Consider the following 25,143-nt stretch of genomic DNA (forward strand, 5'->3'; position numbering starts at 1 on the left):
TCTGAACCCCACCCCTGTGCAGACCGCCCTACTATTTTCTGCGGACCGCACTGGTCCTTGTGCGGCCGTACTCCATTTTGTGCGGTCCATACTGGGCAGCTTCTGAGGACAGTCTGCAACATTTTGATTCTGTTCTGCAATAACTTGAACTGCCTTGATTGATACTAACAAATATATTGAATGATGATTGCAGACAATGGTAAAACAAAGAGGCAAGGGATCAAAACAACCCGACAGAGGTGAATCTTCCCGGGGTGGAAAACAGAAAATGGTCAAACTCACTCCCCAAGCTAAGCAAAACATCAAGAACATAAGGAAGGCCATAAAAGTGGATGACAGAGCCATTGACATATCGGGAAGTGAGTACGAGCCCTTTCGGGAGATCTCTTCGGACTCAGTCCCAGAATATATCCCGTATCCAGAGAGGGCCAGACATAGAGACACTCCTCCCTCTTCCCCCGATGCCCAAGCATCAGTGAATATTTCTTCGGGGTCGTTTGAGGGCTCAGGTGAAGGTAGTGGGGAATACTCCACCTCTTCCACAACTTCATTATCCAGGGAGGGTGCAGGAGAAGGTGAAGAGGATATACAGGGAGATGAGGGAGTAGCTGAAGGTGGTGCGCCTCAGGTGGGAGGTATTGCCAGAACAAGAAAACCTAATGTCTGGGAGGATAGGTTTGTGAGCGAGGTGGCGTACCATAAGTTTCGGCAGTGGTGGCCGGTGAGAAAATTGATTCCGTAGAGGAGCTTCATAGATAGAGACCTACTACCCCACAACCCCGATGTGCAGAGACAGTTCAGGACTCGAGTGGGCTGGGAGCACTTCCTAGATGCTTGTGTGGATGCCAATGAACACTTGGTCAGGGAGTTTTATTGCAATGTAGCCCACATCAAAAAGGGCTCCAAAGTGACCAAGGTTCAGAACCTCAAGGTGTTATTTGATGGGAAGTCGATTAATGAATATCTGGGCTTCGATGAGGAGGATGAGACTCTATATATCGCGAAGATGGAGATGGGCGAGGAGGTCCATCCATGGTTAGCTCAGTACCTGGCAATCCCAGGTACCGTTCCTGATTGGTTGATGGTTGGGGTCAAAATATTGCGGAGGACCCTAAACTTTGAGGTGAGGGGTTGGGAGACCTTTGTTTGCAGTCGGTTGGACCTGACCACTCATGACCAGACCCTTCCTTTCCACCAGGCTGTTTTGGTTGCTTCCATTATGGCAGGGTACCCCATCAACGTGGGGAATGTGATATCCATAGTTATCACCATTGTGGGAGCAGAGCATGACCGGAACTACCCTTTCCCCAGCTTCCTCACTGAGTACTTCACAGATCTAGAGGTGGAGCCGAGGACATATGACATCAAGGTCAAGGCGACAGCCCCATTTTCCTGGTATAGCTTGAAGGGGAATGACAACCCCAAGGACAAGAACTACAAAGCCCCTGCTTTTGCCCCAACTGGCCAGTCTGAAGAGCCAGTTGTGGTAGAGGTCCCTGCTGAGCCTACCTCTTCTTCTGCTGACTTACCCCCTGGACCTTCTACATCTTTAGCCATTCCTCCTAGCCCTTCCACATTAGCAGGCCCGGAGATCCCATCTACCCGGACCCATCCCATTATTACCCACCAGCTGAGCCAGGTCCTGCTGAGTATAAACAACTGGATGCAGACTGCCTCATCCAAGTTGTCCACATTGACTACTACTGTAGAGAGGCTTAGTCGACACCTCAGCCAGCATAGGTTCCAGAGTTGATAGAGGATGCTTTGAAGGAGATACTTGAGAACCAGAAGAAAATCCTCACCACTCAGGATGCATTGGCCAAGGCAGTTGATTCACACAGCAAGGCTCTCAAGAAGCTTGCTCGGGAGCACAAGAATCTTAGGAAGACACGGGCCTCCAAGGAGTCCATGATGGAGCTTCGGGCAGATGTTGATAGACTGAAGGTAGACCAGCTGCCTTTGGACCTATTGCTTGATGATCCAGTACCAGAAGCTCATCCATAGCCGGAGCAGACCCAGAGGCCTCCGAATAGGAGGATGATTCCTAGAGCAGATGATGCCATCATCCAGTTGGCGGACCCACCAGAGACTTCCTCCAGTCAGCCACCGGATGTACCAGTTCCACAGCTTGTCGAGGTCCAAGCCCCGGTCCCAGTAGAAACAGAGCAGACCACCAGGAACCAGTCCGAGGTTCCCGAGCACATAGAGGACCCAGGGACCACCCATGATCCTATGCAGACAGACACGGCTTAGTAAGTCTTCTATATCCTTTTTCTCTATATTTTTGGTGCTTAGTTAGACTAGTTGGCATTGGGGACAATGCCAGCTTTCATTTGAGGGGGTGAGCCCTACATTTTTTGGATGACTGTATATATTGATAATTTTTTTTATGTTTTCTTGATTTTTCACATTTGGTCTGTATATAATTTGATATTTAGTTACTTTTATCGCACTTTTTATCTTTCTTTGGGTCTGTATATAAAGTTACATCACATTGTATATATTCATCCCCTATTGTATATTCAAATCCCCTATTGTATATATTTATTTTATTTTTCGCAATTTTTTTTGTTTTTAGCTTCTTATTTATGTTCGTAGCTTTTTGTTTTGTTTTGGACGTTTTCAATAAGCCTTTGGTTTTCTTAATGCCATGGTTCTTTCCAAAGGTGGAGTGTTGTGTTAACCGGGTGGCTCTTCCCAATGATAGATGGCATGACAACCTTCTTAAGGGTTTGAGTCCGTTTTTCTTTTTGTTTTAGTAGTTTGTAGTTAAGGGTACCTCAAGCAAAGCTTCACTTAGGCCTAGCACATTTGCCTTTGATCCCATGGTCAAAGACAAACTGTTGTGTTTAGGATGGTGAAAGTCGTGAACTTGAGACTCTTGTGTTGACCGATAATCATCAAGTGGTTTTTTGGGACCATTGTGTGCTCAAATCGTATCTAAGGTCATTGTGGGCCCCCGACTCTATGTCTTTATCAATCCCTTAGCTTGTGTGGTGAGTAATTGAATTGCAACTCCAAGTCCCGAGCCATTGGTCTAGAACTTGCCCTGAATGTTTGTTGAGGCGAAATCATAAGTGAATTTTGACTTGAGGCATGATTATAGGCTCTCCTTGATCCAAATGATAGTTTGAACAAATCCATAGCCTACCAATGATATGATCCCTAGTTAACCCTCTTGAGCCTTAGACTTTCATCTTTCAAGAACCATGATACAAGCATATACCCGTTCTAAAAGATACCCTCTCTTGGCACCCAATCTTTCCTTTAGCACATGGCAAAAGTATAAGTTTGGGGGGAGAGACGAGGATGGAAACAAAGTGGTAAAAAGGCACAAAAAAACAAAGAAAAGAAAAGGCAATGAAAAAGAAAGAAAAGCAAAAGACAAAAAGAATGATTAATGTGAAAAGGAATAAAGAGGGATTCAAGAAAAGCAAATAATGAAAGGTGTGGAAAAGTTGAAAAAGGATAAAAGGTTTGAAAAGCATAAGAAAGAGTGACAATGTGTCTCTTTAACCCCTTAGAAAAGAAGTGAAATGACTCAAAGAGTCAAGAGAATATTTGCCAAATGAATCAAAAGAAGTGCTTAAGGGAAGATGGAACCCACTTAGACCAAAACATTTCCTACCCTGAACCAAAAGCCTTCACAATGACTCCACAAAAGCCCTATATGATCTTGAGTTGAATGAAGCTTACATTAGTGGATACTCACATAAGGGGCAAGCATATGGTACTTAGAGCCAGACTTGTGACTTTTTTTTCTTGAGAGAGATGAGTGAATTTCCATTAACCTCAGTTTGTATGCTAATATTCTAAAAAGGTGAGGTTTGCTTAGGGAGAGTTGAGGATGTGTGAGTTTGGGTTCCACAATGACCAAAGTAATTGAGTGAGTTCTTTGATGTGTTGAGTCAACTCTTGATGCTCTTGTGTCGCACTTGATCCATGGTTTTTCAAAGGTTGAATGTTGTTAATGATTCATTTGTATTGAGGGCAATTGTTAGTCACAATTGATGCTAGTTTAGGTTGATTTAGGACAGTTGCAAATTTCTTGGATTTTCCCTTAAGGGGTGGGTCTTATTTTGTTTGCTTGAGGACAAGCAAAAGCTTAAGTTTGGGGGAGTTGATAACTAGGGATTTTGACGCATTTTATGCTCCTTCTTGCTTGCGCTTTGATTATAAATTCATACAAAATAGTCCCAAAAGGCTCATAAGTTGTGCTTGATTGCAGGTTAGATCAACAAAGTGACAAGATGTCAAAGATCATCACAAGTACCAAAGACAAGACAAACTCAGGAAAAACAAGCCTAGTGCGGCCGCACTACACTTTGTGCGGTCCGCACTAGAAAGGTTCAGAGACTCAGCATTTCAGGCTTCGAAGCAATGCGACCACACTACACTTTGTGCGGTCCGCGATCGAGTTTGTGCGGACCGTGCTAGAAGCTTCCGCAGCCACAGTCCATTTTGTGCGGTCCGCGGAGCCTGGGTTCAGAGAGTTAAGATTGCAAGTTCAAGAGCCTAGTGCGGCCGCACACCATTTTGTGCGGTCCGCACTAACCCCGCTAGGGGCAATTTTGTCCAGTTTTTCCAGCTTAGTATAAATAGAACATTTTTCCATTTTTAGGGCATCAGATGTTATCAGACGTTAGCTGCGCTCGTGAGAAGACTTTTCTTAGCCATTTTGGGCATTTTTACTTAGTTTTTATCATTGAATCTTTGTATTTACCTTAGCAATTAATTAATATGTTTTTATCTTCATCTATTTCTCTGCTTTTCTCTTCAACCATGAGTAGCTAGACACATTAGCTAGGTTGTGGCTCAACCCTAGTGTGGGTAATTGATGGGTGTTGTGATTTAAGGTTAGATTGACTATTGGTGTTTGTTATTTGGGTCAATTTCATGGTTTAGTCTATGAATTAGTGGTTGCAAACACTAGTTTGTGCTAAGTTGACTTGGGTTCTTCTTGAGAAAGAGAGCCTAAGTCTCCGAAATTGACCCAACAAGGAATTGGGATGGACTCAAGATAATTGATAGTTCCAATTAAAGGGTTAAACCTCGAGAGAGTAATACCCGACTTGAACCCCAGTTGCTTGAGCAAATTTGCCTACCCTATTGGTCTTGAGAAAGTCAATTGGGCAAAATCACTCTCTCTACCGAGAGGTGTGAGAGTGGGTAAAATTGTACAACGGTTATAGCATATTCCCCAATCATGTCAATCGTGCCTTAGGTTCAATTACCCGTCAATTGGTCACCTAGGAGGATGCCACTACCCTAGTGCCTTTTAAACTATTAGATACAACTTGTAGCAATTTACTCGTAGTTAATCTAGTAGCAATTATAATTTGTAGTTTGATAATAGTAGAATATAAAGAAAACCCAAAAATGATTAGAAGTGATATTTGGAACAAATACGCAATTCCAACCTAAATAGATACTCGACTCCATTCCTAGCTCTCTGTGGAAATCGATCCCGACCCACAAATCGGGTAAAAGCTATTGCGACCCTCTCTTCCTACTTTTTAGTAGTGTGGAGTAGGTTGTGATCATTAGTCGACCAATTTGTTTTTTAAAAAAAAAACCTAAGTGGCTATTTTTGCAAAAACGGCCTTCCGGCGTCTTTTGGGGCATTTTTGGCTATTTGGGATAAGAACGGCACCACCTAATTACTTATGACAAAACAATGAAACTTCATATATATTTTTTGGTTATTTTTGCAAAAGTAGTTAGGCCCGATGTGGGTTGCCTACGTTTCCCACATCCGGTGAGAATCAAACTTGTGTAGTTCGGCCCATTTTGACGCAACGAAAACACTAACCTTAAAAAAATATTTTTTTTTTCTTTTTTTTGAAAATTTTGGCAGAGTTTTGGGGTATTTTGGACACCAGGTTTTTCACAAACAAGTATTTTCCTCTCTCTCTCTCTCCTCAATTTGGTTTTTATCAATTTTTCCCTTATTCTAGAAGCCGGTCAACATGCAATCCGAATCAAATAAATGCGCAAGTAGCAAGCAAAATGCATCAAGATAGTCTTTTGATTTCAGGTGCACCTGTCCTAGACGGACTCAACCCCTGTGTTGAGTCCCCAAAGTCAAAATTGCACATGATGCAAACAAGCGTTCCTACTAGGGATCTGGCATGAGGCTATGTTATACTAGGTTTAAAAACCTGGGTTTATTTATTCTAGACCTGGCTTACCCGAGCGGACAGCTCGAGCCGAGGGGCAGCGTACCGGGAATACAGAAGCTTCACCGACTTTGCAACTTGTCCGAACCTCGTTCTAAAATTGGGATATGACTCTAACAGAAGAGAAGTCACACGAAGTGCACACTTCCCAGATGATTTAGAAGACTCAGAGAGAGGAGGGCTTCGTAACAATTTATATACAGTTCAACAATATCAAAGCAGTAAAAAGCAACATTTAGCACATTAGGCTCAAACATGTGAATAAAACCAGATAATAAATAAAGCTAAATATAACAGTTATTCTAAGCTCGAATTCTTGAACCCTGAACCAGAGATTCTGGGTTCGATCCCCAATAGAGTCGCCAGAGCTGTCACACCTCCTTTTTTACACCCCGAAGGGTATATAAGGGAGTTTTTCCAATTAAAGTGACATTATTCGATATGGGATTATTTTTTACGTTCAGAGTCGCCACTTGGGATAATTTATAGTGTCCCAAGTCACCGATTTAAATCCCAAATCGAGGAAATATTGACTCTGTTTTACAGTCCGCGAACACAGAAATCCGGGTAAGGAATTTTGTTAACCCGGGAGAAAGTGTGAGGCATTCCCGAGTTCCGTGGTTCTAGCACGGTCGCTCAACTGTTATTATTGGCCTATTTATCTGATTTTAAAACACATTTTAGCCTATGATTGATTTTATTAACCGCTTTTAATCATTTTTAAGAAGATTCAACGCTATTTAAAACACGCCTTGGACCACGCCACATGAAATGCACCCGCGGTCCGCGACACATTTTATCTAACGTTGTTGAGATTTGGATTTGGGATACATGAAATGCACACCCGAGTTTACGAAAGTAATTTTTTAAAATAGCGCGCCTAAAGCAACTACGCATTTTTCAACTTTGCGAAGGTCATGGAAAATTCAACTAAATGGCTCGCCTCGATTTCTAAGGATTCAAATATTAATTAAATGAGGGCCATGCATTTTGAGATTTAATTTGGCACGGCGCACCTTAAATTATTCTATCGAAAGTATTTCTAAACTTAGATTTTAAAGGGCCATAAACTATTTGCGTTATATAATATGGCTCACCCCAACTACTAGCGAAATCTAAATTAAACACTAAGAGCATTGAAAATTCATTTCTAAACTGAAGTTTGAACTAAATAAAGGGAAATTTCTTTAAATAGGGATAGGGCTGATTATTTGAAGGAAATGGTTTGGGCCAACAACAACATTCAGACGGAAATTAAGAGGTAGGCTCATACAAGACGAGGTCGTGCAATGCTGTTTCAAGTAGCCTCATGGTCTAAAACCCAAAGAATGGCCCAAATCCTTTGAGGAATCACGGAATAAACTAGGCAGGCCTCAAGTTCGAAATTAATCTTTCAATAACTGGGCCAGCATTAGGCCCAGTTCTCAGAAACGAACATTTGTGCACAATCAATTAAAAGCCAAACAATTAGGACTATACGAGAACAAAGAAATCGAACTAATCAGATTATTTCTGAATTTTAACTAATCAACACAAATTAACTAGTTGAAACTCCAATTTTATCTTGCATGCATTTTCGGGTCAAATTTGCTATGAGAAAATCCAGCAACAAACAAACAAACTACTGGGCTCAAGAAACAAGCCCAAGTAGCAAAGACATACGTCCTCCCTTGTGAATGACCTTAGAATCTGAGGTTTAATGAACCCAAAACTTGGAAGAAACCAAAGCTAAGGGTCAAGACTCAATATCGAGTCTATTCCAACAACAAAATACCATTTACACCCAATGATAAACCCGAAGCCTCATCGCTACACGTAATTGAGACACAAAGCAATTTCAAAAGCTACTGAGAATACATGTTGGACTCCAATTGCGCAAACATTCATGCTTGAATTAAGTCTTAAGTTAAACTCACAAACAAACTTGAACTTAACTCACTCAACTCTTTCTCATTATCAACAGTAACAACATCTAGGAAATTAACATCATTGACTTGAATCCAGAAAAATCAACACCCCAAATTCTTAAGGAGCACAGATTCATTCCTACAGCATACTAAACGACATAAGACAACTAAACTAGCATATATAATACTAGGTCTATTACAGAACATCAGAGACATAGGAAAAACAGATGAAATGAAACTCAGAATGACTTGTATTCAATCAGGCTTCAGCTCGAAGTACATGTTCCTAAACACTCGTTGACAATGGTTGGGAAAATACCTGAATATAGCAAGACAAAATCAGAATATCAAGCTGGAGATCAAGAGGAAACAACAGTAGTAGAAATAAGCAATGTAACAGTGTAGGAGCCCATCGACTTAAACTAAACCTTTTAAAATTCCCAAGCTCAAACCATTTTAACCAGTAATACCAAACCCAAAGAAATCCAGCCAATTGATTTTTGATCTTTTAGAAAACTCTAAGGAACCAGAAAGGAAGCAAGAACCAGAAGCTAGAAACCAAATTTCAGCAAAAATTTCAATGTTTTCAGAGCTTGAAAAGATCTAGCCGTTTTTTTTATTGTTTTTTTATCTCTCCAATCTGACTTGTAAAAGAAGAAAAGATGCCTTTATAGGCAAGTCGTAGGGCAGCATAAAAGGGATTCTTATTTGCACTTTAAACCCTTTGATATTTTCAGTTTTGCTATTCAATCCCTAGCTTAAAATTAGTATTTTCAGTAAAGTCCCAAAGCCAGCTTCCATGAAGCTTCCCTTAGTCAGTTACAAGAGATTCCCCTATTAAATTTCCTAATATACCCCTTATGAGCCCCGTTTTTACTTCAGAGACCAGACAAGTATGGGTCAAGTTGACCCAAATCAAATTGCTATGGGTCTGTATAACCCAGGTCAAATCCCTTTTTAGGCTTTCTAATTTCAGAATTCAAATCGAGCCCTAATCCAAAATCCCAATTTAACGAGCTAAGGGAAAAACGAGAAACCTTTAAGATGAAAACCAAAACCCAAAAGAAAAAGGAAATGAACTAATTAGTTTTAAATAATAAACCCAAAACAAAATAAACTATGTTTGGTTATTAATCTAATTATGCAACGGACAAAATTAAAAATGAACACATAACGCAGAAAAAGAAAAAAGGAGGTAGAAAAGAGATGAAAAGGAAGAAGAAAAATGCAAGAAAAGAAACAACAAAAAGAATGAAAATACCTAAAACCGGACTGGCCAAATCTTGAAGTTAAACCTCGAGCCATCGATTTTGACCGAAATGGGTCTTAATCATGTGTTCTCAAACGAAAACACATGAACAAGGTCAATTTCGGCCTCAATCCTCACTAAGCTTGTCGATCGTAGGACTTTGGAATTTTAGGTTTCAGATTTTTGATTCAAGATTCGACGAGTTTCAAAGGGATTTGAGGGAAAAGAGTTAGAGATTGAGGAAAAGGGAGCCATGGGGTTTCCTTGGTGTTATTTTGGGGCTTATTGGAGGCGGCGGCGCCACCGGAGGAAGCTAGGGCGGCGCTAGGGTTGATGTTTGGTTCAGCTTCCGGAGAGGGTGAGATGAGAGTGGGGAAGATGAGTTAGGGGGTTTGACCCTAATTCCGACCATTATATGGTAAATGACAAAGCAGTTCCGAGCCATTGGATGATAGAAATCCAACGGCTGTGATCAAACAGGCATGAAACGAGGTCGTTTTGGGGTTACAACGGGACTGGACCGGGTAAGGGACGGGTTTTGGGCTTGTTTCGAACGGGTTTTGGACAAATTGAGGGGTGGAATTGATTTAGGCTCGAGGGATTTTAAATTTTGGCCCAAAATCCGAATCTTCTCAATTCTTCTTCCTTTTCTTTTTATTTTCAAATTCTTTTTTATTCCTTTTTCCAAATAAAAATAAAAATAAAAACCTAAATTAAATATCAAAACTAGATTATCCTACTAAATTAAATTAATTAACTCTAAATAATAATTACCACAACTAATTAAATGCCAAATTAAAAGAAAATTGCCAAAATTCAAAACTAAAATTAAAGATGCAAAAAATAAGTTATTTTTTTGTGATTTTTCCACTTTTGTAAAACACTAATTTACTAATTAAAAAATGCAAAAACCAAATCCTAAATGCAGATGCAATATTTTTTTTGTATTTTTATGAATTAAATAAAATTAAACATGTGTAGACAAATGCAAGCAATTAACAAAAATCCTATGAAAAACCTACAGAATTGCAAATAATGGAAAGATTTATTTATCTTGAATTTATGGGAGTAATTCATATAGGAAAAAAATCACGTGCTCACAACCGCCAGTATGGAAAAATAAGAGGGGGAACCCCGCAATTTATATCTTTTGTACTCTTGTTCATCAAGATCTCAATCGGGTCGATTCGACCTTTGGATCGGTTGAAATATCCGAACTTGTAATATGGCCCTGATGTTCATTAGGCCGGCGACAACGGCTTTTATTTTTTGCCCTTGGGCGTATGCACTTTAACCATTTTTGGGGTTTAGTCTCCGAGTCGGGCTCCGACTCGAGCTCAAATCACCCTCAAGTTTTACGTCTGCACAGGATGGCGACAATGGCTCTTACGCCTTGGGTCGGAGCGACCTTTTATGTATGTGGCACTGAGGCTTGTGGAGCTGGCGACGATGGCACTTACGTTGTGCCCTTAGGCATGTGTAGTTAACTATTTTGGATCCGGTCTCCGAATCGGGTTACGACTCGAGCTCATTTTAATCCTCAAGTTTTCAATTTTCATGCTGGCGATAGTGGCTCTTATGTTGTTGGTCGTTGCGACCTTTTAGTGTGCGGCCCTGAGGCTCGTTTGGCTGGCAACAATGACTCTTACGCTTTTGCCCATGGGCATATTGTCGGCTTTGTTTTCCTCTCGTTAAGGTCTTTTTGAAATAATTTTTCCTGACCCGTCGTCGGTTCGGGAAGAACCTCGATTTCAAGTCGTTAGCGGCAATGTCCGAGCACCTCGGAAGGTTTAGCTCGTAGGTTGAGTAGCTCGAAGCCTTGTAATTTGGAACTGACATGGTCGAATCTCGTTTGCCTGTTGAGGGTAGGCTATTTTAACCGGTTCTTTTCGAAGTAGATTCGAAGTAATGACCTGCGATTTTGTTAGCGACGATCGAGCGTCCCCGAGTCGCCTTAATTTGGCAGGTGCAGCCGTTTTGACTGTAGCCATATGTATTTGGTCGGAGCCGTTTTTGATCTCGAGTAATAGTTTAGGCATCTATATCGAGGGTATGCCCTTTCGGGAGTCTTACAAATGCAACATAGTGTCACACCTCCTTTTTACTACCCCGGGAAGGGTATATAAGGGAGTTTTTTCTAATTTAAGTGACAATCGAAACGGGATTATTTTATTTAAAATTCAGAGTTGCCACTTGAGATAATTTATGGTGTCCCAAGTCACCGGTTTAAATCCCGAATCGAGGAAAGATTGACTCTGTTTTACAGTCCGCGAACACAGAAATTCAGTTAAGGAATTCTGTTAACCCGGGAGAAGGTGTTAGGCATTCTTGGGTTCCGTGGTTCTAGCACGGTCGCTCAACTGTTACAATTGGCCTATTATATGATTTTAATACATGTTTTACCCTATGGTTCAATTTTAACTTTAAACCGCCTTTAATTATTTTAAGGAAGATTTTAACGCCATCTAAAACATGTCTTTGGACCGCGCCACATGAAATGTTCCCGCAATCTGAAACACATTTTATTCAACGTTGTTAAGATTTGGATTTGGGTCACATGAAATGCACAACCGAGTTTAGGAAGGTAATATTATTAAAATAACGCGCCTAAAGCAAGCTACGATGTTTGTGATTTATTTCCTAATCTAATTTGAGATTATTGTGAAGCACGAGGACTATGAAAGTCAATTGTAGCAAAGGTGGCTTAGATCGTTAAACTAATTGGCCAAGATATAGAGGTAATTGGTATTTATTTGACGTTGGGCCTAACAGACATTTTGGCCCAGATTCAAAATCATCAAACCTAACCTCACTTTTCATACGAACATGTCTGCGTTTATTTAAACAAATCTTTATCCTCTTCTTCCTCACTGTTTTTGATTTTAACAAAAGAAATATGAGAACATGATAATGACATCTACTAATTTAACTAAAACAGACAAACAAGTTATAGCATTAAAAATTCCGTAGAAAAACATTTAACATGTTAAAATTAACACAATTAAAAGTAACTAAAGAAACATTAGCAGATTCGGAAATTATCCTACCAAATACCAATTCAATATATCTTAGACTAAAACCCAACAGAATATTCGAACCCACAACCAACAGTAAAGGAAATATCATGCCTTTGTTCGAATTCGGCATTCAACAAAACAAAGCAAGCAAAAAAAAGGATGGATTCATACGTTAAATCAAAGGCATGGAGGAAACTCGGCTGTACATAATATTTCACGAATGGAAACCAACATCAAAGTTCATTACTAGTATTTAAATATCCTAAAACAAGAAATCATTGCCATTAGATAAAGTAAGAGGGAAAGAATTGAACCTGAAAATTGGAATTTTCAATTGATGAAGTCGTCTAACAATTACACGGACCAAAACAGAACACAGTTACAATCGGAACTCAAATCGACAGAAATCTCAAACGCGAACCCGGATGGAATCTCGAATCGACACCCGAAAACTCGAAACCAAAGCGACCTCACTCAAACTCCATCACGCCTTCTCTTTTCCCTAGCTATTTTGCTATAAATTGTATTTTGAATGCATCAAGTCATATTCCAAATTGCCTAGCCAAATCAGTAGACATATGAACAAACCTTTGCAGGCACTTTTCCTTTGCACTCTTCAGTACCCAAAGTAGTGTGACAATGTTAGAGGAATGTCCAAGGTATTTCCGAATTGAATTTCCTTCACAGAATGGAAAAAGAGATCATCGATCCCTAAGGGTGTAGCTATTTTTTAGTATACGTAAAGGGATTTTTCTTTTGGAAATGGGAAATTGGGGTGCTGCCCCTATTTTGATGAAGGCCGTCGTTCCCTTTTTTAGAGCTGTCCATCTCCTCCCATGAAAATGACGCTACTCTCTTTAGTGTATAGGGCTAGGTTTAGGTTATTTTTTGTGTAGTTTGCCAATTAGTCCCTAGGTCTTTTTGTGTTAAGTCTTTAGGGTCTTTTTATTTATTTTTTATTCCAAAGAAGAGTCTAGAAGGGTCCCTAGGGTTAGCTTAATGGGTATTGGATATTGAGCTTAAGGTATGGGCTAGAAACTTGGGCCTTTATGACTAGCTATGTTTAAAATTAGCTTAATTAACTAAAAGTATTATCAAAAATATTAATTAGCTCTACTTAAGTAAAAATAATTATTAAAATAAGACTGACCATTAAAACAAAACTATTTTTTTGGTATTTTTTAAAGATTAAAAATGACTACAAAACATTAATGAATCTATTTTTGTAATTTTCGTTTTCTTGTAATAAAATAAAAGTAAAAGAGTAAAAATGAGTTGAAATAGCTATATTAGGCCTAAATTAAATATTTACAAACTAAAATATATCTTGGGGAGGGTCAAAAATCACATGTCTACAGCTGTCCCTCTTTGACTGGGAACGCGAAGAGTTTTCAGGCAAAGAACGACTAGACAGGTTTTTTTGACCCGACCCTTATTTGGAGAGACCAAAACTAAGAGAACGGGGAATGTGACCGAGCCCTGGTATCTGAGCTGCCTACATATCCTTGGCTATAAAGGAATCAGGCTACGTCTAGTTCAGAGGTGAGTGAGATGATGGAGTATGCCGAGGTGGAGAGCCGGTCGAGGTGCCGTTCCGTCGAAGTTCCGGTCTGCGGTCCTGATGTTACATCAAAAAATCAAAAGATGAAAAAGACTAGCTAAGCCTGTCAACTACGAGTTACAAGATTCCTATCTATAAGTCTTCTGAAGCTTGATCTTGAGTCTTGAATGGTTATAATCTGAGATGCTTTCCTTTTCTCCAGGTGGACGCCTGATTGCCAAAACTTGAACTGTATTCCCATGCTCTCCAAGTGGGCGCCTGATTGCTGAACTTGAAGTGTATTCTCGTGCTCTCCAGGTGGGCGCCTGATTGCTTAACTTGAACTGTATTCCCGTGCTCTCTAGGTGGGCGCCTGATTTCTGAACTTGAACTGTATTCCCGTGCTCTCCAGGTGGGCGCCTGATTGCTGAACTTGAATTGTATTCCCGTACTCTCCAGGTGGGCGCCTGATTGCTGAACTTGAATTGTATTCTCGTACTCTCCAGGTGGGCGCCTGAATGCTGAACTTGAACTGTATTCCCGTGCTCTCCAGGTGGGCGCCTGATTGCTGAACTTGAACTGTATTCTCGTGCTCTCCAGGTGGGCGCCTGATTTCTAAACTTGAACTGTATTCTCGTGCTCTCCAGGTGGGCGCCTCATTGCTGAACTTGAACTGTATCCCCGTGCTCTCTAGGTGGGTGCCTGATTGCGGAACTTGAACTGTATTCCCGTGCTCTCCAGGTGGGCGCCTGATTGCTGAACTTGAACTGTATTCCCGTGCTCTCCAGGTGGGCGCCTGACTGCTCAACTTGAACTGTATTCCCGTGCTCTCTAGGTGGGCGCCTGATTTCAACAAAATAGACAAAACAAAGAAAATTTTCTGTCCCAGTTTGGTAGCTGGGCACATCTGTGAGGGTTAAATTGAATAATGTTACTAAATATTCTAAGAATTTGAAAGCTAGATCCCATTATCCAGGAAGGTCCTGACAACTCCTAGTTAAATGACAGTTTTAAATCTAACTTATATCTTCTAAAGGTATTACGTCCGCTACATCTTGTTATCTAATGGAAATCTTAATGGAAATCTAGCATAAATATACCCTGCTACATCTCCTAATTGAATCATATCTCAAACATGCAAACTTTGAAACCATCTTATATTCCTTGGGGTATATTTATGCTAGATTTTACTACTCATGATTTTTTTTGAATTTTAAACTAGGTCCCATTTTCCAGGAAGGTCCTGAGAATTTACGGTCAAACCTGTCTAGTGCTTGCCTTTCCTTACGGAGGGTTTCTCCGAAACAAACAAAATTTTCTGCCCCTGTTTCAATCAAAGAAAAATCTTGTCAGTTTAAAAATATGGTGGTTGGTTTGTGGCCTTGACTTTGAGGGCGATTGCTCCTTCACTTCCCATGATAACTTTGATTTTCACTCGAAGACCTTGCTTGTTTATTGACTAACCACTTTTTTTGTCAATCTTATCACAGAAAATACCTTTGATCCGTTCACTTAACACCCTCCATCTGTTGCATTGTTCATGAATTGATATATACCAAACCTTTATATTTCACATGGATCCCAAAGCATGTTGATTGTTACCAACTTAGTGCACTTGTGTTCTTTCTTGACTTATGACACTTTGATGTGCTAGCCAGATCCCGTTTTGTGCAATTGGAAAGCTGGTGGCAAATTTTGAAGTCATTTCTCACTTGTTCTGAACAAACAGACTCAAGAAAAGGAAGTAAACAAGACAAAAGGAACAGAGTAAAGGACAATGGAAAGAGATGATTCCTAATAAGAAAACTACAAAGTAGAAACCTGTCAGATCTGGATACCAACTCTAATAACCATGACATGCACTTATGCATATTCTGTCAAGCAAGTCTGATGTTCAACTCCTGTTATACCCCCAAACCGTGAAACTGGGCTTCAATGCTCTGATTATCCAATCTAATTCACAATCCCTATTCGACTTGTAGTGCCCGAAGGGTTTTCACCATCAAGCCTCTCTCATTTTGTTCTTTCTCTCAACTTACAGTCGCCTCAAGGTGCTCGTGAAGGTTTTCACCAATAAGACTCTCTCATTTTGATTTCTCTTAGCTTTCATCGCCTTACGGTGCCCGTGAGGGTTTTCACCAATAAGACTCTCTCATTTTTCATTTTTCTCGTTTGGACCGGAATATTGCCCCTGATATGATTCACCTCTAATTGCTCGCCTTGGCATCTCTCGAAGACTAATTGGAAGGTCTTCTTCTGGACCGTAATGTGGGCTTTTGGATGGGGTTAGAAATAAAGGATATAAAAAGGCTCAAAACAAACTCAACCGGGTTCAAAATTACAACTTTTGGAACCAGATTTTCTCACAACAACCACAACTTCTGCCCCAGTTTCTTTGCGTGGGGACTTTTGGATTTTTATTTTGACGGGACCGAACCGTGAGGCTGCCTACGTATCCTTAAAAGGAAACAGGTCGAACGTAGTTCATGTCATAGGAATTACTTTGTTTGTTGTGATTTTTCTTTTCTTTTTCTTTCTCTTTTTTTCTTCTTTTTGTTTTTCTTTTTGTTGTTTTTTCCTCTCTTTTTATTTTTTTCTTTTTCTTTTCATTCTTTTCTTTCTCTTTTTCTCTTTGTCCTTTACTTGCGTTTTCATTCTTTTCTTTCTCTTTTTCTCTTTGTCCTTTACTTGCGTTTCTGAACTTCACTACTGATTCAAAAGAGGGGTATGAAAAAGAAATAAATAAGGCTCAAAAAGGGTAACAAATGATAAAGTGTTTAGATAGCAGAACAAAATGCTTTCGTCATTCCAATCTTTAAAACATGCCAAGTACAAACAAATACAACTTAACTAAAGAAATCATACATAATATCTTTTGACCGCATCAGAATTGATAGTCATTTCTACACATTTGCCTTCTACATCTGTTAAATACAAAGCACCATTGGACAACACTCTCACTCTTATTACCACGAACGGCCCCCTGCAAATTTGGGGCGAACTTGCCTTTAGCTTCGACCCGATGCGGCAGGATGCATTTCAATAGGGTTTTTTTAGGTTCTATCTGCCCCAGTTTCACACAATTCGGGCTTGAAGTGATCTCAAAATGCCTTTGCTTATTTCCCCTCGCATGTCCCTACATCTTCAAAATTACTTCATTGATTTATGACTAAATTGACTTTTAAAACCAGGCTGAGAATTATGCGTGCATGTCATGTCACTAGAGTCAACAGGAAAAGAACTATAAAAGAAAAGAGAACTAAACAAAAGTGACTAGCAGTTGCAGAAAACAAAAAATTGCATTAGACAGCTGGTGAAAGGATTTGAACAACAAAACAAGCAAACTAAACTGGGGTTACAAACCTAGAACAAACCTAGACAACACTAAATGAGCTGCTACGACTAAATAACTAGGCGAAATAAAAGGATAGAAGAGTTTGAGTCATACGACAATATCCGGATTACAACCCTGGAAATAACCTGGACAATAGAAATGACAACAAAATAAACCACCAAAACTCCTCCCTGGCTAACCAAGAAAAGAGCGTCTTTCCAATCACCAAACTCAGCATCTTAGCCACTGACTTCTGCATCAACAATACTAGGACCTTCATAAGTCTCCATCACATTGTTCTTAACAAATTGCTTTTGGGTTCCATATGCCTGCTCATTCTTAGGATCAACCTCTGATAGTGTTGAAAGCTTCGTAGCGCGTGGACCTCCAAGGATCTCAGAAGAATTATCATATTCTTTTTCAAAATAAATCATACCCACCATATGCGTCTCATTACGCACGGGCGATGGCCCTTGGCTAGTGTCTACTACATTTGGATTTTGCACGACAATGTCACCTGTATCAATAAGCTTCTGAATTGCTTTCTTCAGATGCCAACACTTCTCTATGTCATGCCCCGGGGCATCTGAGCAATATGCACACCTTTGAGAAAAATCAAACTTCTTTGGAAGAGGGTTTGACATTTTTATCTGAATCGGCTTCAACATGTCCAATTTTCTTAGCCTCTGGAACAGACTGGCATATGACTCTCCCAACGGAGTGAAGGTTTTCCTTTTCTACAACCTCTCGTTCTTAAATGCTTGATTGGGCCGGAAACCTGATCCAGGAGGGTTTCGGTAGGCTCGTGGGGGCAGGTAAGACATTTGAGGAAGTGGTGTGGGCCATCGCGAGCCTTGTGGGTGTGGAGCATATGATGGTGCATTGTGGACAGGGTACTGGGAAAGTGATGTACGACTTTGGGAGTTCTGTGGAGAGAAGTAGCATTGGGGAGGGTTATCTGGTGCACAAGGATATCTACAGGGACGATGTCGAGGCTGGAAGTGTTGAGCAGGAAGGCCCATCGGATCATCTTTTCTATTTCTCTTTCTTCCACCCAAACTTACTGGGATGTTCTGAATGCCTTTCGTAGTATCTTTCAATGCCGAATAACTCATGATTTTGCCTGACTTGATTCCCACTTCTACCATCTCCCCCATTTTAAACACATCATTGAAAGGCTTACCCAAGGCCGGGATCAAATGACTGAAGTAGGTGGGCCCCTGGGCTTGTAGGAAAAGCTCAACCATTTCTTTTTCACCAATCGGGGTACTGATTTGAGCAGCTTGCTCCCTCCAACTGAGCCCAAACTCCCTAAAGCTTTCCTCCGGCTTCTTTTCCATTCTAGTCAGGGAAGAGCGATCTGGGGTAACGCCTGATTTGTATAGAAAGTATCGAACAAAATCTTGAGCCATGTCACCCAATGTAGGCCACTTACCAACATCTTGACGATTATGCCATTCCAAAGATGCCCCAGTTAAGCTCTCACAAAAATACGCCATCAATAAATCATCTTTCTCGCCAACACTTCTCATTTTACTGCAAAAGACCCTCAAATGGGCTATCAGATCCCCACGCCCATCATACAAGTTAAATTTTGGCACTTTAAATCACGTGGAAAGGCGAACGTCAGGGGACACAGACAGTTCTTTGTAAGCCATGCTACCCTGGTCTCCCATTCCTTGCTTGTTCTCTAAGGACTGTTCTATGCCTTTTAGCCTCCTGTGTATCCCATCTCGCCCTTCTCTTCCTGTGAACTTTTCATTTTCAACATGAGGCTCATCCTGCGGGCCCTGCTTGTATGAGTTGGGGACCTTGTAGGCAACCTCTGAGGGGTAATGTTGGGCATCATGAGCTTTGAGTGGGTGTTCATTGTCGGGGATAGTGGATGTGACAAGAGGGCACTTTTGGGAAAAGATAGTTGGAGGACGAGTGATGGAGCTACTAGGGTGGTTGGGAAAGCTGTGATAAGCAGGTGGATCTGGAGAGTATGGAGGATCATCTGGCATTGGGTCCGGAGTTTGGGTAAGGGCAGCATCTAGGAAGCTAGGTGGTGGCGGGGATGGTGACTTCCCAGTCATCCAAGTCTAATACATGTCCGCCATGTGTTGTATTAACATCTTTACTTCTTCAACCAACCCATTGTCCTGTTCAAACAACTGCTTACGGGCACCGGTATCAACCAACCCAATTTTGTTGTTGTCCGCCATTACCTTTTGACCTTATGTTGTGGAAAGGAGTTACTACTTCGAGAACCACAAACCAACCACCTTTCTAAAATAAAGATATCAAAATGAACAAAATGGGGTCATCCCGTTAGCGTTAGGGCATTTAACAACAAAAATATCCCATTGCGTGCAATGCACCTAGCAACAATTAATGGTTCTAGAATGACTTCGAGGGTCGTAAGGTCACTTTGCACCATCCCAATTTGTCCATTTGAATCTTCTCTTTTCTTTGCTTTTCTAGCACTTGCTTGATCATTTTCCTTCCTCTTTTTTTCTAATTATCACTCTTTTCTTTCCTCTCATTTCTCACGTCCCATAATTTCACCCTTTTTTTTTTCTTTTAATAATAAAAAAATGATTCGATCGAACCCTATGTAGGTTGCCTATGTATCATGATGCCGCATGAATTAGATCTTTGTGTAGTTCTAGAAGATCGGGAACAAAGTAAACAAACTAACGTTCTCTTTTCTTTTTCCTTTCTTTTCTTCTTTTTTTTACCTTAATGACTACTCCGATAAGAAAAGAGAAATAAAAGAAACGGATCCTTTTTTTTCTTTTTGAATTTTCTAGACTTAATGTTCTATGTCATATTCTAAACTCAAGCTTAACAGATTTTTTTAAAACAAAAACTCTATTAAGGAAAATCCTAAAAGAGAAAAATATTTTTTTTGACTCTTTTTTTTTAGGAAGAAAATCTAAAGAATAAACCACAGAAAAATATTTTGAATTTTCATTTGATATCCTGACGCAAGATTTCGAAACAAGCAATGAAAAAGATAAAAAATATATTTTTGGATTTCAATTTTAATTGCCTAAAAGAGAAACTCTCAAAATAAACCAAAGATAAAGAATGTTGTCTTTTTTTCTTCTATGTACAATATCCTAAAGTTCTAATGAAAATAAAAAGAATTTTTTTTCATTCATTTTTCAATAATTTCCCAAAGAATAACCTCAACAGAAAATCTTTTTGGATTTTTTGAATTAATATCTTAAAGAAAACTTTTAAAGAGGTACCACAAGAAAATTCTCTTCTTTTTTTTTTGAATTTTTAATCTTAATATACTAAAGGAAATCTAAAATTAATTTTTATTTTAAGTTATAGATATTAATTGCATAAAGGAAAAACCCCCTCAAAATTTTTTTTTTTTTCATTTATACAATTAGTATTCTAAAGAAAATTCCTAACGGAAATATAAAACACAATTTTTTTTGAATTTTTGCCCTATTACACATCTTTCTTCAATACAAAATGGGAAACACAATACCAAAAGACTCGATATTACTGTACAAAGCTAGAAGTTAAAAGATGACATAAAAAGGAACAACAGACTCAAAGCATATAAAAAAAATCTTCTTTTAATCCACTCCTGAATGAGTGATCCTGACTAGATGGTCCTGGGGCTCCGCCATGCTCGCACTCCGGTAAATAGACCCACACCTGTATGAGAAAACTTTAACCAACACTATGTGCGATAATAACATTCCCTATTAGACATATGCAAGGCATGATTGAGACTATTTTTGCAAAATGACTTATTTGGCCAAAAGGTGGCTAGAAGTACAAAATTGGGCTAAGATCCCGCAAAGCCAAGAACCTAAAATTTACTAGGAAGACCGGACCCTATGTGGGTTGCCTACTTATCACGCCCCGAAAGACGAGAATCAGGTATGCGTAGTTCGGGCAGATTGGATACGGGCGAGAATGAAAACAAAACAATTAATTTAGAAAAAATATATTTTTTGTCTTTTCCTTGAAAATGATAAAACATGTTTTTTTGGATTTTCTTTTCCCTTCTTTTTTTGATTTTTGATTTTCGAAAAATGATGAAAAAGTGCAAAATCCTTTTGAATTTTTCATGTTTTTTTTTTTGTCTTTTTCTTAATAAAAATGTAACAAAAAATATAACTAGGCCCTTCTTGCTTTATTTTCACATTTCACCCTCTCTCTTTTTTTTCATTTGCCCTCAACTATTATTGGTCCGCCAAATGACCCTTTTACCCTTGGAGAAATGCAACATGTAGCACATAGGATGCATCAAGATGGTGTGTTATTTTGGGTACACCTGTCCTAGACGGACCCAACCCCTATGTTGAGTCCCCAAAGTCAAATGCCCATGATACAAACAAGCGTTCCTACTAGGGATCCGGCATGAGGCTGAGTTATTCTAGGTTCAAAACCTGGGTATTTTGTTCTAGACTTGTGCACTCGAGCGGACAACTCGAGTCGAGAAGGGGGCTACGTACCGGGAACCAAAAGGCCATCTGGCTTAGTAACTTGTCCGAGCCTCTTTCTTATTCAAGGTATGACACTAACAGAATAGGGAGTCACGCCAGCGTGCACATCCCCGAAGATGAGAAGAGAATGGCTTCGTAGTAGTTTATATACAATTCAGATAATGTCAAAGCGGTAAAAAGCAGCATTTAGCACATTAGGCCCAAACATGTGAATAAAATCAGATAATAAATAAAGTCAACTACAACAATTATTCTAAGCTCGAATTCTTGAACCCTGAACCAGAAGTTCTGGGTTCTGTTCCCCAGCAGAGTCGCCAGAGCTATCACACCTCCTTTTTGCTACCCTGGGAAGGGTATATAAGGAAGTTTTTTCCAATTTAAGTGACAATCGAAACGAGATTATTTTATTTAAAATTCAGAGTCGCCACTTGGGATAATTTATGGTGTCCCAAGTCACCGGTTCAAATCCTTAATCGAGGAAAGATTGACTCTGTTTTACAGTCCGCGAATACAGAAATCGGTAAGGAATTCTGTTAACCCAGGAGAAAGTGTTAGGCATTCTCGGGTTCCGTGGTTCTAGCACGGTCTCTCAACTGTTACAATTGGCCTATTATATGATTTTAATACATGTTTTAGCCTATGGTTCAATTTTAACTTTAAACCGCCTTTAATTATTTTAGGGAAGATTTCAACGCCATCTACAACATGTCTTTGGACCGCGCCACATGAAATGCACCCGCAATCCGAAACACATTTTATTCAACGGTGTTAAGATTTAGATTTGGGTCACATGAAATGCACAACCGAGTTTAGGAAGGTAATATTATTAAAATAGCGCGTTTAAAGCAAGCTACGATGTTTGCGATTTATTTCCTAATCTAATTTGAGATTATTGTGAAGCAGGAGAGGACTATGAAAGTCAATTGTAGCAAAGGTGGCTTAGATCGTTAAACTAATTGGCCAAGATATAGAGGTAATTGGTATTTATTTGACGTTGGGCCTAACAGACATTTTGGCCCAGATTCAAAATCATCAAACCTAACCTCACTTTTCATACGAACATGTCTGCTTTTATTTAAACAAATCTTTATCCTCTTCTTCCTCACTGTTTTTGATTTTAACAAAAGAAATATGAGAACATGATAATGACATCTACTAATTTAACTAAAACAGACAAACAAGTTATAGCATTAAAAATTCCGTAGAAAACCATTTAACATGTTAAAATTAACACAATTAAAAGTAACTAAAGAAACATTAGCAGATTCGGAAATTATCCTACCAAATACCAATTCAATATATCTTAGACTAAAACCCAACAGAATATTCGAACCCACAACCAACAGTAAAGGTAATATCATGCCTTTGTTCGAATTCGGCATTCAACAAAACAAAGCAAGCAAAAAAAAAGGATGGATTCATACGTTAAATCAAAGGCATGGAGGAAACTCGGCAGTACATAATATTTCACGAATGGAAACCAACATCAAAGTTCATTACTAGTATTTAAATATCCTAAAACAAGAAATCAACGCCATTAGATAAAGTAAGAGGGAAAGAATTGAACCTGAAAATTGGAATTTTCAATTGATGAAGTCGTCTAACAATTACACGGACCAAAACAGAACACAGTTACAATCGGAACTCAAATCGACAGAAATCTCAAACGCGAACCCGGATGGAATCTCGAATCGACACCCGAAAACTCGAAACCAAAGTGATCTCACTCAAACTCCATCACGCCTTCTCTTTTCCCTAGCTATTTTGCTATAAATTGTATTCTGAATGCATCAAGTCATATTCCAAATTGCCTAGCCAAATCAGTAGACATATGAACAAACCTTTGCAGGAACTTTTCCTTTGCACTCTTCAGTACCCAAAGTAGTGTGACAATGTTAGAGGAATGTCCAAGGTATTTCCGAATTGAATTTCCTTCACAGAATGGAAAAAGAGATCATCGATCCCTAAGGGTGTAGCTATTTTTTAGTACAGGTAAAGGGATTTTTCTTTTGGAAATGGGAAATTGGGTTGCTGCCCCTGTTTTGATGAAGGTCGCCATTCCCTTTTTTAGAGCTGTCCATCTCCTCCCATGAAAATGACGCTACTCTCTTTAGTGTATAGGGCTAGGTTTAGGTTATTTTTTGGGTAGTTTGTCAATTAGTCTCTAGGTCTTTTTGTGTTAAGTTCTTAGGGTCTTTTTATTTATTTTTTATTCCAAAGAAGAATCTAGAAGAGTCCCTAGGATTAGCTTAATGAGTATTGGATATTGAGCTTAACGAATGGGCTAAAAATATGGGCTTTTATGACTAGCTATGTTTAAAATTAGCTTAATTAACCAAAAGTATTATCAAAAATATTAATTAGCTCTACTTAAGTAAAAATAATTATTAAAATAAGACTGACCATTAAAACAAAACTATTTTTTTTGGTATTTTTTCAAGATTAAAAATGACTACAAAACATTAATGAACCTATTTTTTGTAATTTTCGTTTTCTTATAATAATATAAAAGTGAAAGAGTAAAAATGAGTTGAAATAGCTATATTAGGCCTAAATTAAATATTTACACACTAAAATATATAAAATCTTGGGGAGGGTCAAAAATCATATGTCTACACATAGAGCCTAAACTCCGGGATTGAGTTTTATGCATGTAGTAAGGTCTTACAAAATTTTCATGCCTGTTAAGGTCTTACAGTTTGTCATGCCTGTTGAGGTCTTACAGTTTGTCATGCCTGTTGAGATCTTACAGTTTGTCATGCCTGTTGAGGTCTTACAGTTTGTCATGCCTGTTGAGATCTTACAGTTTGTCATGCCTGTTGAGGTCTTACAGTTTTTGTTGTTATGTAGAATAGATCTGGCTAGATCGAGTCTGCCGTTCAGGGTCTTACGGCCTCGGGTTTTCCAGTGTACGACGATTGACGACAGTCTCTGAGTCATTGAGTTTGCTTAGGCCCGGAGACCGTTACTCGTGAGTTCGGAGTTGTCTCGTTGGGGCCTTATGAGCCCGGAGTTCCGACCCTGAGGTCGTGCGGGTGCCAAATTGTTGACGCTAAGTCTCCGAGTAGTTCGGGACGTATTCGGTGGAGGGACCCCTACCGTGAGCATGCTGAACTTTCTTATGGAGTACAAGACGCTTTTGGTGAAGGATATTCTTTGATTGCTTGGCATGAATACATGCCATTGGGTTGCTGTAAGCCCGGCTCATGCGAACACGGTTCGTTCGACCGTTTGACTCGGTACATCATTTCTTATTAGAACCTCGTTTGTCATTTCCCGGAAGGGGGTTGATTGCAAAGAAAGTTCGGTAGGCTGATTGAATTCTTCTCAGGAAGTGCGTGGATGTTGTCTCGTTAAAAACCTTGCCGGCAAAAACCCGTTTTGGGATAAAAAATTGATCAAAGGAAAAGAGTGCAACGAACTCTTTGAAACCTCAGGGTCTCGAGCCGGAGCGGCG

The 25,143-nt window shown here is 39.5% G+C and overlaps 1 protein-coding gene and 1 long non-coding RNA gene across 2 annotated transcripts in view; both read right to left on the bottom strand.

Annotated features, from left to right (window-relative positions):
* Positions 1-13,200, bottom strand: part of LOC104241542 (uncharacterized) — a 45,219-nt gene extending 32,019 nt beyond the window's left edge. Inside the window, exon 1 of the mRNA XM_070153222.1 lies at positions 12,667-13,200. The gene's annotated coding sequence lies outside the window, so the exon portion shown is untranslated. The remainder of the gene's footprint in view (positions 1-12,666) is intronic.
* A 7,444-nt stretch (positions 13,201-20,644) lies between these two features.
* Positions 20,645-23,563, bottom strand: LOC104241543 (uncharacterized). The gene is made up of 2 exons (XR_714758.2): positions 23,254-23,563; positions 20,645-20,889 (listed from the first exon to the last, which is right to left on the bottom strand). It is a non-coding gene; the product is annotated as an uncharacterized lncRNA (long non-coding RNA).
* Between the last annotated feature and the right edge of the window lie 1,580 nt (positions 23,564-25,143).

The sequence above is a fragment of the Nicotiana sylvestris genome, chromosome 8, assembly GCF_000393655.2.
Source record: "Nicotiana sylvestris chromosome 8, ASM39365v2, whole genome shotgun sequence".
In the NCBI taxonomy this organism is placed as follows: domain Eukaryota; kingdom Viridiplantae; phylum Streptophyta; class Magnoliopsida; order Solanales; family Solanaceae; genus Nicotiana; species Nicotiana sylvestris.